Source organism: Acinonyx jubatus, chromosome C2 (genome assembly GCF_027475565.1).
Source record: "Acinonyx jubatus isolate Ajub_Pintada_27869175 chromosome C2, VMU_Ajub_asm_v1.0, whole genome shotgun sequence".
Classification (NCBI taxonomy): Eukaryota; Metazoa; Chordata; class Mammalia; order Carnivora; family Felidae; genus Acinonyx; species Acinonyx jubatus.
The window spans coordinates 104,675,587-104,689,519 of NC_069384.1; the positions used below are offsets into that span (position 1 = coordinate 104,675,587).

Consider the following 13,933-nt stretch of genomic DNA (forward strand, 5'->3'; position numbering starts at 1 on the left):
ACAAATAATGAGAAAAAATGAGCAAGAAGTTTTTGAGTACAGTTAATAAATAATGTACTCGGTGCTTGAAAGAAATGAGACTTATCAAGTTTCACAAACTTATTTGCGTTTTGTGAGTCTAAAATTCAACAAAGCAATACTTCCCAAAGTGGGAATGCTTGTTATATGTAGATATGGCATTTCAAAAGAAGATGAGAGAGTTGCTCTCGTTTTGGTCTTCTTTCCAGTCTCCATTTCAAGGCACAGGTCTCACTCTGCTACTAATATGTCTTTAATACGTCTCCAGAATTCCTTAACCTAACAGAGTAGACCCAGTCATAAGGCCTGAAGCAAGCCCCCATATCCAACTAAAATTCCAGTACTATATAGTTTTGTTTTAATTGTATCTACATGTGAGCCTTCTGTTTATGGCAAATGAAAATGGTTTTAAATTTAAAACAGTGCAATACATTAATAGCTAGTGTCTACAAATGTAAGTGAAAAAGTGAGCTAACTTAAAGAAATAATACAGGTGGGATTCGGACATGGTGCAGGGGAAGGATATAGGACAGTGGTACTCACGTTACTGAGTTTTGGAAAACACTGTCCTGAGACCTTCCACTAGTCTAAAGGCAGGTGGAGGAGAAGGTAGAAGAAAAAGGGGACATTAAAGAAAGTGAAGAATGATAAGAGTATAAGAAGAGATGCACCTTGTATGTCTACCTTAAGTACAGTGCGCACCCCAGACTCTTTAGGGGGCTGTTCTGTGGAGACAGAGGGCCATCCAGGGCTCCACAGGGCTTCCTGGTACCAGGCCAGAGAGGTGGCACTCTTCCAGCATGAAGAAGCATGCAGGACCTGATTTGGAGGTGGCAGGAGTGCTCAGAGGTTATTTTGGGAGCTGGAAATTTAATCCTTTGGACCTCTTACCTCCCCACCTTTAGCCAAGTTCGCTGGCAGCCTCCTTTTCCTGAGACTGGTGGTGTGAGGTAGGCCAGATTTTACGCTGTCCAAGTTAAGATAGCGTAGCCCTTCCAGGAAGAGGATATTTTCTTCTCCTCTGGCCTCAGAATGAAGTTCAAAGAGCATATACATGTTAGGGATTTTATAAATTAGTTTCATGGTAAAAAAAAGTGTTTTAGAAGACTTGAAATCATTTTCTCTTTAAAATAGTACAACCCAAGATGTTAAGGAGGGACAGGGTTTTTAAAAATCTAAAAACAAAAACCCCCTTAAATGAAACGGGGTAGATTATTGGTGATAAATGATAGTAAGTATTAAAATAGCTTTGGGTTAAAGTCAAATAAAGCTACTTGGAGGAAAAATTTCCCCCTTGTTTCCACTGGGGTTTTCCTTAGGCTCACATTGTCAAAACATGAAAGCTTTATTCCAGGCACAGGTTAGTGACAGAGTTACCTGGAGATCCAAAAAGCAATTTGGGCCTAATAGCAAATGCTTTAAAAAAACATAATAATAATGGAGAAGAGTTGAAGCTGAAGAGACCTCATAGTTTCAGACCTGCTGTGTAAGATATGGGAAATGAAAGAAGTACGAGAGGATGAATTTCCCAACAGGGAGCAGTAGAGGCTCGAGCAGGATTACAGGGGAGAGGGGCCTAGATTTGACTATAAATAGAATCACAATAGCTAATTGTAAGCACTTCATGTGCATTAACTCATTGAATCCTCACAAGATTTTTGTGGAGTAGAGATGGCTTTTATATTCAGTTATAAGTGAGGCAACCAAGAAACAGAGAGGCTAAGTAAATCGCCAAGATTCACACAGCTAGTTATTGAACAGGGATGGATTCCTGGCACTTTCCCTCGTGTGGCTGGTCGCATGAAATGTGGGTGATTGGTCACACTGAAAGATGCAGGATGAAAGCAGGTAATAATTTCTCAGAATCATACTGACAAACTAAATAGTGAGTCCAAACTAAAAAGATAAGATTCAGTGGAAATATATTTAAACCAACAATTCGATTTTTATAAATATTCATTGAGGGCCCACCTTGTGTTAGGCACTGATCTAGACACTAAGGTATTGGAGAACAAAACAGACAAAAATCCCTGTCCTGGAATTTATATTCTTGTAAGAGCAGAATAAAAATAAATGGCATAGAAAGTAGTATGTTAAAAGGTGATAGGTGTAAGGGGATGGACTTGTGAATTATGAATGGAAATTCTGTGTAGGACTCATCGAGAAGGTAAATCTGAGAAGACTCAGTGGAAGAAAATGGACATCTATCAGAAAAACACTCCAGGCCAACGCAAAGGTCCTGAGGTAGCATGTGTATGTAACATGAGGTAGTCTGGTACATATAACATACGATCTATTCATATGTCCTGAAATTTACCTTCAGAGGAATGAGATGAGCTAAGTAAAGTGAAAATTATGTTTTGGGATAATAGCTCCTATCTACACGTCCTATGTTCCAGGCACTGCATTAAGTTCTTTACATACATTTTCTCATTTAAGCCCTACAGCAATCCTATATGCTAAGATATTTATACCCATATTACATGCGAAAAAGCTGAGACCCACAGAAATCTGGTGAATGTCCAGTCAGTTCAAATCCAGATTAGTCCAACCCCAAAGCTTATATCCTTGCCACCACCCTACTTTGCCTCCCTATAAAAAATCAATCATTTGCTGAGCACTTCTATGTACATACGTAATCTTTAACCACACCTCAACTTATGTTTCATTAGGAAGATCACTAACTGAATTGAGAAAATACAGAGAAAAGTGTAAGACCAACACTAACCTTACAACGCTATTAAAAACACCAAGAGTCAAAATGTCAATGAGTCCTCTTTTCTTTTATCCATTAATTCATCAACTATTTATTAAGGACCAATTATATACCAGGCACTGTTCTAGGCATTGAGGATGCAAAACTCCCTGGCCTCTTGGAGATTACATTCTAGTAGACAGCTCTTTCAGCAGCTAATTCTGCAATTACCATTGTTACAGCACTTCAGAATTTTTAAAACGCTTTCAAAGACATTATCTCAAGTGCCCAAGAAGAAATAAACAGGCTCTTGAGTGCTGGACTTTCAGACTTAATCATAGATCACCAGAGCCATCGGTGGTAGGCCATTATAAACACCTTTACCGCAGTTACTTTCAATGTATCTAGGGTTTCACTGTCCTAATCCATTTGTCGTCAGCTGTGTTCCAGGAATGAGATGTTACAGCAAATTCACAGGGGGCATCATGAGACACTTAAAATTTTGAGAAACTTGACATCTTTTGGACATTGCACAAACTAGTACTTGAAATAGTTCACATTTCAATATTAGATTGTACTATATTCCTTTAGATGATGCGTATCTTTGGAAAGCTAGGTTTTTAAAAATTACTATGATAAACCGGAAGTACCCCATGGAAATCCACGTGGAACAGGAATTGCCGGTGGCAGAGTTTACTCTGCTTCCAAAGTTTGAGAAGGCGAGTTGTGCTAGAGTAGAACACATCTGTTAGTAAGTATGATTATTAAAAAATGACATAAAATTATTTTTCTTTCAATTTATGTGCATTATTTTTTTTTTAATTTTTAATGTTTATTTATTTTTGAGAAAGACAGATAGAGGGCAAGCGGGGAGGGGTGGAGAGAGAGGGAGACACAGAACCTGAAGCAGGCTCCAGGCTTTGAGCTGTCAGCCCAGAGCCCGACACAGTGCTCGAACCGACACAAGCTGTGAGATCATGACCCGAGCCGAAGTCAGATGCTCAACCAACTGAGCCACTCAGGCGCCCATATGTGCATTATTTTTAAAAATGCTTCTGAGTTTTTAGGACTTAAGTTGTTTGGACCTTACTACATAGTAAACAGAATTGTTTGGTATTTCCAAACAGCTCTGAGGCACTAAGGGCTCATGGACTGAGATAGTTTGGAAACCTCTGTCCTAACCCCAGGATTTTTATTTTTCCAAATTTCTGTTTTTAAATTGAAAATTGTGTCATGAATACGTTTTCTCTAAAAGATGGGATTAATTTTCTTCTTAGCGTTTCTCTTCTTTTCAGTTAGCTGTCTTACCAGCCTCTGATAGGTTTACATCGTCCTCTTATGGTAGATGGGGGAATGGTGCATAGCAATGACGTGACATCTAATAAGAGCATAGATCCCAAGGTCTTCAAACTCCCTGTCAGGGCCAAGTCTAGTCAGTATGGCATCATTGTTCAAATTGGGAACAGCTGCCTCTCTCTCAAGATACCTTTACTGACGGTAACATTGTTTAATAAATACACAAATCTGCAGTGCGTATGATATGCTTGGTGTCCCCTTAGGTGTTACACATTTGCCCATGGCAGCCCCACTCCCAAGCCTGAATTCCTTCCACCAGACAGGAGTTAACGAGTACCAAGCTCCATCCACAAACTCATGGGCTCCCCCCCCCCACTGCCCCCCCCTTCTGTGCGCTGTCCCTCTCAAACAAAAAAAATTATGTATTTTCCTGCAACTAAACTTAATTTACATTCTGAGTTCCCATTTCATTGGCAGTAACATCCCCCACCCCCAGGGAGACAATGCCAAGCTGTAGTTGGTTTTCAACCATGCTGCCTCCCTGAAGGCATCTTTATTCCCCTCACTGGCTGGAGCCAAGGCCGCTGAGCACCTCACCATGTGCCGCGCAATACAGTACAGGGAAGAATTGTCTTGCCCTAAATGCCAATAGGACGATCTCTGTGAGAAATACACTCACATTTATCCTCCAGTGCCATAAAAATCCAAAGCAAGTTTGAGTTTACAGAAAGAATTTTCCAATGTTCACTTCTTTTTGGTGCCTGCTACTGAGCCTAGGGCTGGAGTTTTATTCACACTGAACTATAAACAAGCAGCAGACTTCTTCAGTTACATTTATTTTCCATTTCTGTGGACGTGTACATTCGTTCGTGGCTGGCTGTTTATTTTTCACAAACTGTAACTGAGTTATTTTATTGGAAAAAAATGTAAAGAAGATGTCACTTTCTGGAGTATTGGTAACTACTATCTGCCTTGGTGGAAAGATGCTTCAGGCAGCCTCTTGGGGGCAGAAGCAGAGGCTCCGGGCCCTGGAGTGGGACTAACATTCAGGTGGTAGACAGGAAGCTCCTAGGAGAAAAGCAAAGGAATGTTTTGTTTTAGTAATGGAAGGCCAGAGAGGAAGGAGATATTAGAAAAGGCTGTGGAGGAAGTGAAGACCCACTGTAGGCTCAGGGCTGAGCCAGAGATTATACTATTGTTAATATATGTGGGCAAAAGTTTTGGCTTTTCCTACATTTCTCGGAGGTAAATCTTTGAGGCTTGGCTACTTGGGACTGTATGTATGTCATGATCTTTTTAAAACAAAGACTTAGATAAATGCTCTCTTTCATTTAGCAGTAGTTTCCATTTAAAAAGTGTGTACCAAGAGTTTTACAAACTTTCTCTCAATGGACTCTTTCAATAACCCTATGAGGGAGGCATCGTCTCCATTTTGCAGGTAAAAACACAGAAATTCAGAAAGGAGGAGTGATTTGCTTCCCCCCTAAGGATTCCAGTACTGATCTAACAATTTCAAGGTCATTTTCTTCTCACTACCCCCATAGCCAGCTCTCAAACAAAAAAGGACTCAATAGTATGGAAGTACATAAACATGAGGCATCCAAGATTGTTCAAACTTTGATGTAGATTGTTTGGTTTAAGTACATGAAGAGGTTTTCCTGAAAAACAAACAACAAAAATATTATTTAATGAATAAAACCAAGACTATTACTCCAAGGACAATTTTAATGACAATGTAAAATACAAATATGTTATATTAATTTTTATTTGTAGTGACAAAACTCAAACTTTCTACAGAGCCCTTAATGGATCCATATGTAGTTGATAAACATCCACATCCAAAACCTGATTCATTTTTTAAGTTTACTTTTAATTGAGGTATAATTTAAATGTGATAAAGCACAGTAATCTTTTAAAAATTTTTAATGTTTATAATTTATTTTTGAGAGAGAGAGAGAGACAGAGTGTGAGAGGGGGAGAGGCAGAGAGAGATGGAGAGGCCTTTTGTGAAGCAGGCTCCAGGCTCTGACCTGTCAGCCCAGAGCCCGATGCAGGGCTCCAACTCACGGAATGTGAGATCATGACCTGAGCCAAAGTCGGACACTTAACTGACTGAGCCACCCAGGTGCCCCAAAGTTCACTAATCTTAAGTATACAGCTCAATACATTTTTACATACAAATAAAACAATGAAAACACAGCTCATTTGAGGATATAAGACATTTCCAATACCCTGGAAATTCCGTCATGATCCCTCCCAGTCAATCTCTCAAAGGTAACCAGTATTCTGAGATTTGTTTCTTTTGCTTAACATCATGTCTGCAAATCATTCATGTCGTTACATATAGCAGTACTTTATTCTTTTTCATTGCTGTGAAGTATTTTATTGTGCGCATTTACAAGTTACTCATCTACTGTTGATCAAGTTTTGTTCCTTTTCTTCCTTCCTTCCTTCCTTCATTTCTTTCTTCCTTTTCCTTCCTTCCTTCCTACCTTCCTTCCTTCCTTTCATTTTTTTGGCTTTTAAGAATAAAGCTGATATGATCATTCTTGTGCATGTCTTGATTCATTTTAAAAATCAGTTTAACATTCAGCTCTTTTTAATCTTATCATCATTGAGATTTGGGAAACTTTTCTCTACAGGAAATAATTTTATAAGGATTTTTCTATTGGGTCAACACTTTGATGTTTGTGACTGTCTCTATTTCTTTTGTGTGTAGAAGAAACACATTGCTGCTTTTTCTAAAAAATGAAAAATTTTAGAATCATAGAGCCTAAAACAAGTTGAATAGTAGAAAGTATTCTTTAAGAAATACTGTTGAGGTCATCTGTTCTCAGGAACTGTTTAATGTGACTGTCTAAAGTGCTATTTTAAAAGTTATTTTTAAATCTTTGATAAGATTTGGAGAGAATTCAAGCTGTGGGTGGATGTCTCACTATGAAGGCAATGATTTGAGAAGTCTGTCCAGGGGTTAAGGGAATTACTTTGGAAAACATCAAGAACTTGAAATGCCTTCATCCGTTTGTCTTATGCTTAGATACTTCTACTATTTGAAATGGTAAGGGAAAAAATGTGCTTCCATCTTAGAAGAGTTGTTTTTAATTTCAAGGCCATGCAAGTTTTAATACTATCCCGGGCATATATTTTGGGGTAATAAGATAAAGTGGTGTCAGGGGGTTAATTAGTGCCTCCAAGTCATACCTAGTTTCCCCTTCATTCATATCTCCCATTGCTATTTTTCTAGAAGTAAGTAAACACAGGCTTTAGAGAGCTAAGTAATCTAAGGACATATTGCTAGGAAGTAGAGCTGGGATTGAAAGCCAGCTTGTCTGACTGTAGACTCTGGGCTCTTATTAATACACCACGCAAATCTTTGCTGGCACATGGTAGACTGTCTCCTTTCCCTCCAGATGATGGCAAGGCTATGACCTGGAACTGGAGTCAAAAACACAACAATAAAGGCCAGGCAAGGAATAAAAATGAGGGAAGTGGGATAGGTAAGATGGTAAGAATTAATAATCAAAGTAACAACAAACACTATTGTGTCAGGCACACTCAAAGTGCTTTACGTGTTTTAACTCCCTCAGTCCCCTGAACCATCTAATGGGATGGACACTGTTATTACACCCACTTTACATGAGAGGAAGCTGAGGGTCACAGAGGAGAAATCATTTGCTCAAGGTCACACATCCAGGAGTCTGGACCGAGAACCCGCACTCTTAACCCTGTGCTGTAGGGCCACCGGCTCCTGGAGGGGTGCACAGTGGGGCACTGGGGGGCTTGCCCCCCAGCCAAGGGGGAAATTGCTATTCAGCTCCAGATGATTGCCCTGCAGAAATTCATGCCCACTGGTGATATGGAGTTTCATATGGAATCTCCCAATTTTTAAAAGCTAGCCATTAATTAAAAACAAAATACCTGAGCAAGACAAACAGAACAAGCCTGTGGACTGGATCTGGCCCGCAGGCTTTGAGTCTGTGATCTAGTTACGGAGAGTGTGAGTTTTCATGGCATGAAAGGATACCCGAGCCCGGTAACATCCACATATTGTCTTCTGAACGTAACTCAGAACTGTGTTGACAGCAAATCTTGTGCTGTGAGAGCTAAGTGTCCTGACTCCTCACAAAAGGCCTTTGTGAGTGGACACCAGTCACCACCACATCGCTGGCTATCCATATCTTACAATACCAGGGCCATGAGGCAGTAGTTTCATTTCTGCAGGATCTTTAGATTACAAACTAATATTTTCGTCTGGTTTGCAAAAGTCCAGCATAAAGTTATCAGGTTCTGGGTATTATATTAACTTTCTAATTCTGTGCAGTCTTTTTAAAAAATTTTTTTAAATTTTTTATTTTTTTAAATATATATATTTTTAAGTTTTTATTTATTTTTGAGACAGAGAGAGACAGAGCGTGAGCAGGGAAGGGGCAGAGAGAGAGGGAGACACAGAATGTGAAGCAGGCTCCAGGCTCTGAGCCATCAGCCCAGAGCCCGACGCGGGGCTCGAACTCACAGACTGAGAGATCATGACCTGAGCCGAAGTCGGACGCTCAACCGACTGAGCCACCCAGGTGCCCCTCTAATTCTGTGCAGTCTTAAAGTGGTCCTGAAATCATCTTGCCTGTGCACTATTTACTTGTATTCCAATTTTCCCTTTTTTGAAGTCTATCCTCCCTGGATGGCTTTGGAAAAATTAGAATCTAACAATGTAGGTATTACAATTTCAAAAGCCCATTTATCCACATAAAAAGAATCTGTTAAACTAAATGGGATTGGATGCTTCCAAGATCTCTTTTCCCTCTTAGTATTTATCACTTGTTTACTTACATTTGTTCTGTCGCTAGCCAGGGTGTATAGGAGAGCCATAGGTTTTAAACAAAAAGCTTACTAGGCAGCATGGTTAGAATTTTGTTTCTTTTACTTCATTTTTTTTTCCTTTCAGGCCTTAATATTCACACTGGGCATGTATCCTAGGTTCTTAGGGGAAAAATATTTAAGCACTGTTACTAGTTTCTTAGGGCTCTCATAACAGACTAACAGCAAACTGGTTGGCTTAAACAATAGAAATGTATTCTCTTACGGTTCTGGAGGTTAGAAGTCAAGCTGTCAGCAAGGCCATGTTCTGTCTAAAGGCTCTAGGGAAGAGTCCTTCCTTGCCTCTTTCCTCCTGGTTGACAGTGCTCAGTGTTCCTTGGCTTATCCCTGTATTGCATTGATTTCTGCCTCTGCCATTACATGGCCTTCTCCCCTGTATCTGGATCCAAATCTCTCTCTCCTTACAAGGACACCAGTCACTGGATTTAGGATCGAAACTAAGCCAGAATGACCTCATTTTAACTTGATTACATCTGCAAGGAGCCTATTTCCCAAAAGGGCACCACAGGTTTGAAGTGGACGCCCATTTCGGGGAAACACTGTTCAACCCAGTGCATACGTCTATTAGTAATTTCTACAAAAATAATCAGAATAGGTACAACACAAAATTCTTAAAATTAATCATTAAACACGACTTGAAATAAAAGCCAACAATGAGCTGGCAGCTTGAAAGTGCATACCTTCATAAAACTTTATAGTAGGCATTTTGGATATTAAGGTGATTTCTTCCAACTTCTTCCTACCTTTTCCACTCTCATTATCTCTTTTGCTCTATTTTCTTCATTGAATTGTTAACATTTCTCTTTTATCTTGCTGTATTTTATGAATTTTCATAGAACACCTGATGCTTTTCTGGAAGCAAGAATGGTAACAGTAAATAAAATAATAAAATAACCACTGTTAATTTGATAGTAGTGTTGAGATATTGGCCTCCATTTGAGAACAAACTCATTATGAGATGCTTTCTAACGTGATAAAATGCCAGTGTGGATCCCAGAGTGATGTCTCTAATTGCCTAGACCTTTTTGCATTAGGTATCTGCATGAGTTATAACTCCTTTGTGAAGATAAAAAGGCTGCTGCAAGAAATTGCCCCAGTGCTGTAAGAGCTGTCCGACTGGAGGGCATCTCAAATGAGATTAATGATGTCTGCCTTAATATAAGAAGATTTAGCATAACCAAGATTGTGGATTCTGCAGAAACCTGTCAGCACTCATTTATTTGGAATAAATATTATTTTTAATTAAAGTCCTAAGGTAGGTTATCCCTGAACTAATGAGATCTACAGTGATTTCCTTTGGGAATTAATTTTCTTTCTTAATTCTCAGTCATTTTGATGATTATGGTTCATTCACTCTTCCACATGGCAGTTTTATATGACATGCTGATTTCTAGCTAAAGGCACTAAATAACCCTGTATTTGTTTTCACATGGCACTCTCATTTTCTAATTATATTTATCATTTAACCCAAACCTTCTTATAGGTTTGTCTGTCCAACTTAGCTGTATATGGTGAGTTGGCTTTATAAAATAAGATCACTCACAAGAGAATAAAGCTTCATTCTAAGTGAAATGACAGGAAACATAAAAACATAAAATAGCATTGCTATTTTAAACTTTTTTTTTTTAATCGATTCTGGGTCTTTGCTAGGCACTGTGCTGAATGTTTTATACACATCAACTCTAATCTGCATAGGAACTCTGCAAGATAGGAATTACCATTTCTGTTTAATAGATCGTGAAACAGAGATTTAGGAAGCAGAGCAGAGATTTAACTCGATAGCTCATGTTCATAGCATCATGCCATGCAGCCTCAATGGTGGCAACCACCCAGCTTTCGGCAGACCTGCATATAAACATCAGTGCTTTACCAGTATGTGGTTCAACCAGATTTTCAGTGACTCAATAGCATTGGTGTTCTGACTACTATTGCTAGGCAAAAACCACCCCAAAACTGTGTGGTATAGAAGAGCCATTCTATGACACTCATAGATTCCATGGGTAAGGAATTTAGATGGGGAAATGATGATGGCTAATCTCTGGACCCCAGTTAGGGTGATTCAGATGTTGGAGTTCACTTACAGGTGGGTTATTGACTGGTTGGGACTATGAACCAGAACATCAACCTGTGGACTCTCCATATTGCCCGGCTTTTCCCACAACAGGGCAGCTCCTGGGTAGTTGGTCATCTTATATGGCAGCTCAGAGCTCCAAGGGTGAGTATCCTGAGAATTAGGCATGGGCCTTTCCTAAACTAGACTTGGAAGTTATGCCGTGGTACTTCTGATGCATTCTTTTGGTTAAAAGCAAGTCCCTAAGACTGACCCAGATTCAAGGAAGGGGACTTAGTCCCTCACTCCTCAATAGGAAATGTATCAAAGAATTTGCAGACATGTTTTTTTTTTTTTTAATTTTTTTTTCAACGTTTATTTTATTTTTGGGACAGAGAGAGACAGAGCATGAACGGGGGAGGGGCAGAGAGAGAGGGAGACACAGAATCGGAAACAGGCTCCAGGCTCTGAGCCATCAGCCCAGAGCCTGACGCGGGGCTTGAACTCACGGACCGCGAGATCGTGACCTGGCTGAAGTCAGACGCTTAACCGACTGCGCCACCCAGGCACCCCTGCAGACATGTTTTAAAGCCATCACAGTGGAAACAAATACTCTACTACATGCTGCTATTTCTGGTTTACATGTTGGAGTTGGGGTTCTCATCTATTTCCCTTGTTGGACCCCATCCCCTTCTGTCAATTCACTTGGTTTCCAGACCTATAAGCAAGGGCATGCTTCAGGCAAATGGGCCTCTATTACTAGTTGGGGCTTCTGCCCCTAATTTCTAAACGATCTGCTACCCCTGACACATTGGGAAAGGGTAGAAGCATTAGTAGACCTGTTTTCAACCATTTCTTCTAAGGACAGAAAGAGGCCGACTGTGCCTCTCATTTACCTTAGATGGTTTCTCTTGGTTTCTCAGGAGCAAGAGAAGTATAAAAAATTCACATTTATTGTTTCACTCACATGCAATCATGCAACTGGTTAATTCAATCTTTAGCAAATTAAAATACTTGTTGACAGGACTCTGCTGGTGAAGACAGAAATCCCCGATAGAAGGTTGCTTGATAAATGTAGAATTAGAATTGAATTCAGCGTTTTCCATGTGCTTACAATATAAGATGAATGAAAGGGCTTTTCTTCCCCCCTCTAGAGGAGAAAAAGTTGAATAAAGACATGGAAACTACTTAAATGTAAAAGGAGGTGGTTGGGCACCAGAGTTAAATTGATGATTTGGTGCCTCCTTTCCCTGGACCCTCATCCAAGAGATCATTCCGTTATGACATGAAGTCAAGCTGAAACATGCATGCCAGATCTCTCTTAAGGTGATACCTTCAGGCTCAGAGAACTACTCTTAACTGATTAGTATTGGTCTGGAAGAAAGCTAAGGAGCAATAGTGATTAAGAATTCTTGGGCTCTAAATGCCACTTACTTCATATTTGAGATGTTTGCACATAAAGCTATTGCTGTTACTGCTTAATATAACTTCATGAAAAAGGTATCTAGCCTTTGGAGAGCTGGGAAAGGGAACATGCCCCTCCCCGCCCCCAGCTGTGTTCCTTAAAATTGTTTTCTAAATTAATGGGAATTTGAATGTGTAGATGGTCTATGTAGCTGAGTTTTTTCAGGATTTTACTATATTTATATTATTTTCAGGTGTACAATACAGTGATTAACCAATTCTATACATTACTCAGTGCTCATCAGGACAAGCACCCTCCTTAATTCCCATCACCCATTTCATCCATCCTCCCACCCACCTCTCCTCTGGTAACCATCAGTTTGTTCTCTACAGTTAAGAGTCCATTTTAGTATCTTACTATATTTTTAAGGGAAATATTATCTTATGATTCATAATTATCAGAGTATTTTCTACTATGATGAGCTAACACACTACATTTCCTAATCTTTCTTGCACTAGGAAAGTAGTCATTTGATTAAGTTTTAGTTGGTATGGTATAAATTTTGAAGTTCTTTTAAGTTTTTAATTTAAATTTTAGTTAATACACAGTGCAATATTGGTTTCAGGAGTAGAATTCAGTGATTCATCATTTACAACACCCAGTGCTCATCACAACGAGTCCCCTCCTTAATATCCGTCACCTATCTAGCCCATCTTCCACCCACCTCCCTCCATCAACCCTCAGTTTGTTCTCTGTCATTAACAGTATCTTGTGGTGGGGCATTTGGGAGGCTCAGTTGGTTAAGCGTCCGGCCCTTGGTTTCGGCTCACGTCATGATCTCACGGTTTGTGAGTTCAAGACACGCATTAAGCCTGCTTGGGATTCTCTCTGCCTCTCCCTCTCTCTCTTCTCCTCCCCTGTACATGCTCTCCCTCTCTCTCAAAATAAATAAATAAACATTAAAAAAAGGAGTCTCTTGTGGTTTGTTTCTGTCTTTCCTCTTACCCCCTTATGTTCATCTATTTTGTTTCTTAAGTAATCCATGTGAGTGAAATCATATGGTATTTGTCTTTCTCTGACTGACTTATTTTGCTTAGCATATACCGCCTCTTCTGTATCCATTTATAATTCATTGACCATTTGGGTTCTCTCCACAGTTTGGCTATTGTTGATAATGCTGCTATAAAAATTGGGGTACATGTACCCCTTGAATCTGTATTTTTGTGTCCTTTGGGTAAATACCTAACAGTGCAAATGCTGGATTATAGGGTAGTTCTGTTTTTAGTTTTTTTTGAGGATCCTCCCTACTGTCCTCCAGAGTGGCTGTACCAATTTGCATTCCCACCAGCAGTGCAAGAAGGGTCCCCCTTTCTCCACATCCTCGCCGACACCTGGTCCTGTGTTGTTCATTTTAGCCATTCTGACTGGTGTGAGGTGGTATCTCGTTGTGGTTTTGATTTGTATTTCCCTGAGGATGAGTGATGTTCAGCATTTTTTCATGTGTCGGTTGGCCATCTGGATGTCTTCTTTGGAAAAGTGTCTATTCATGTCTTCCGGCCATTTCTTAAATGGGTTATTTGTTTTTTGGGTGCTG

General features: G+C 39.7%; 1 long non-coding RNA gene across 1 annotated transcript; it reads right to left on the reverse strand.

The window, feature by feature from the left end:
• Positions 1–4,905: 4,905 nt before the first annotated feature.
• Positions 4,906–9,357, reverse strand: LOC106969509 (uncharacterized). Its single transcript, XR_001429354.3, has 3 exons — positions 9,090–9,357; positions 5,595–5,667; positions 4,906–5,077 (listed from the first exon to the last, which is right to left on the reverse strand). It is a non-coding gene; the product is annotated as an uncharacterized LOC106969509 (long non-coding RNA).
• Between the last annotated feature and the right edge of the window lie 4,576 nt (positions 9,358–13,933).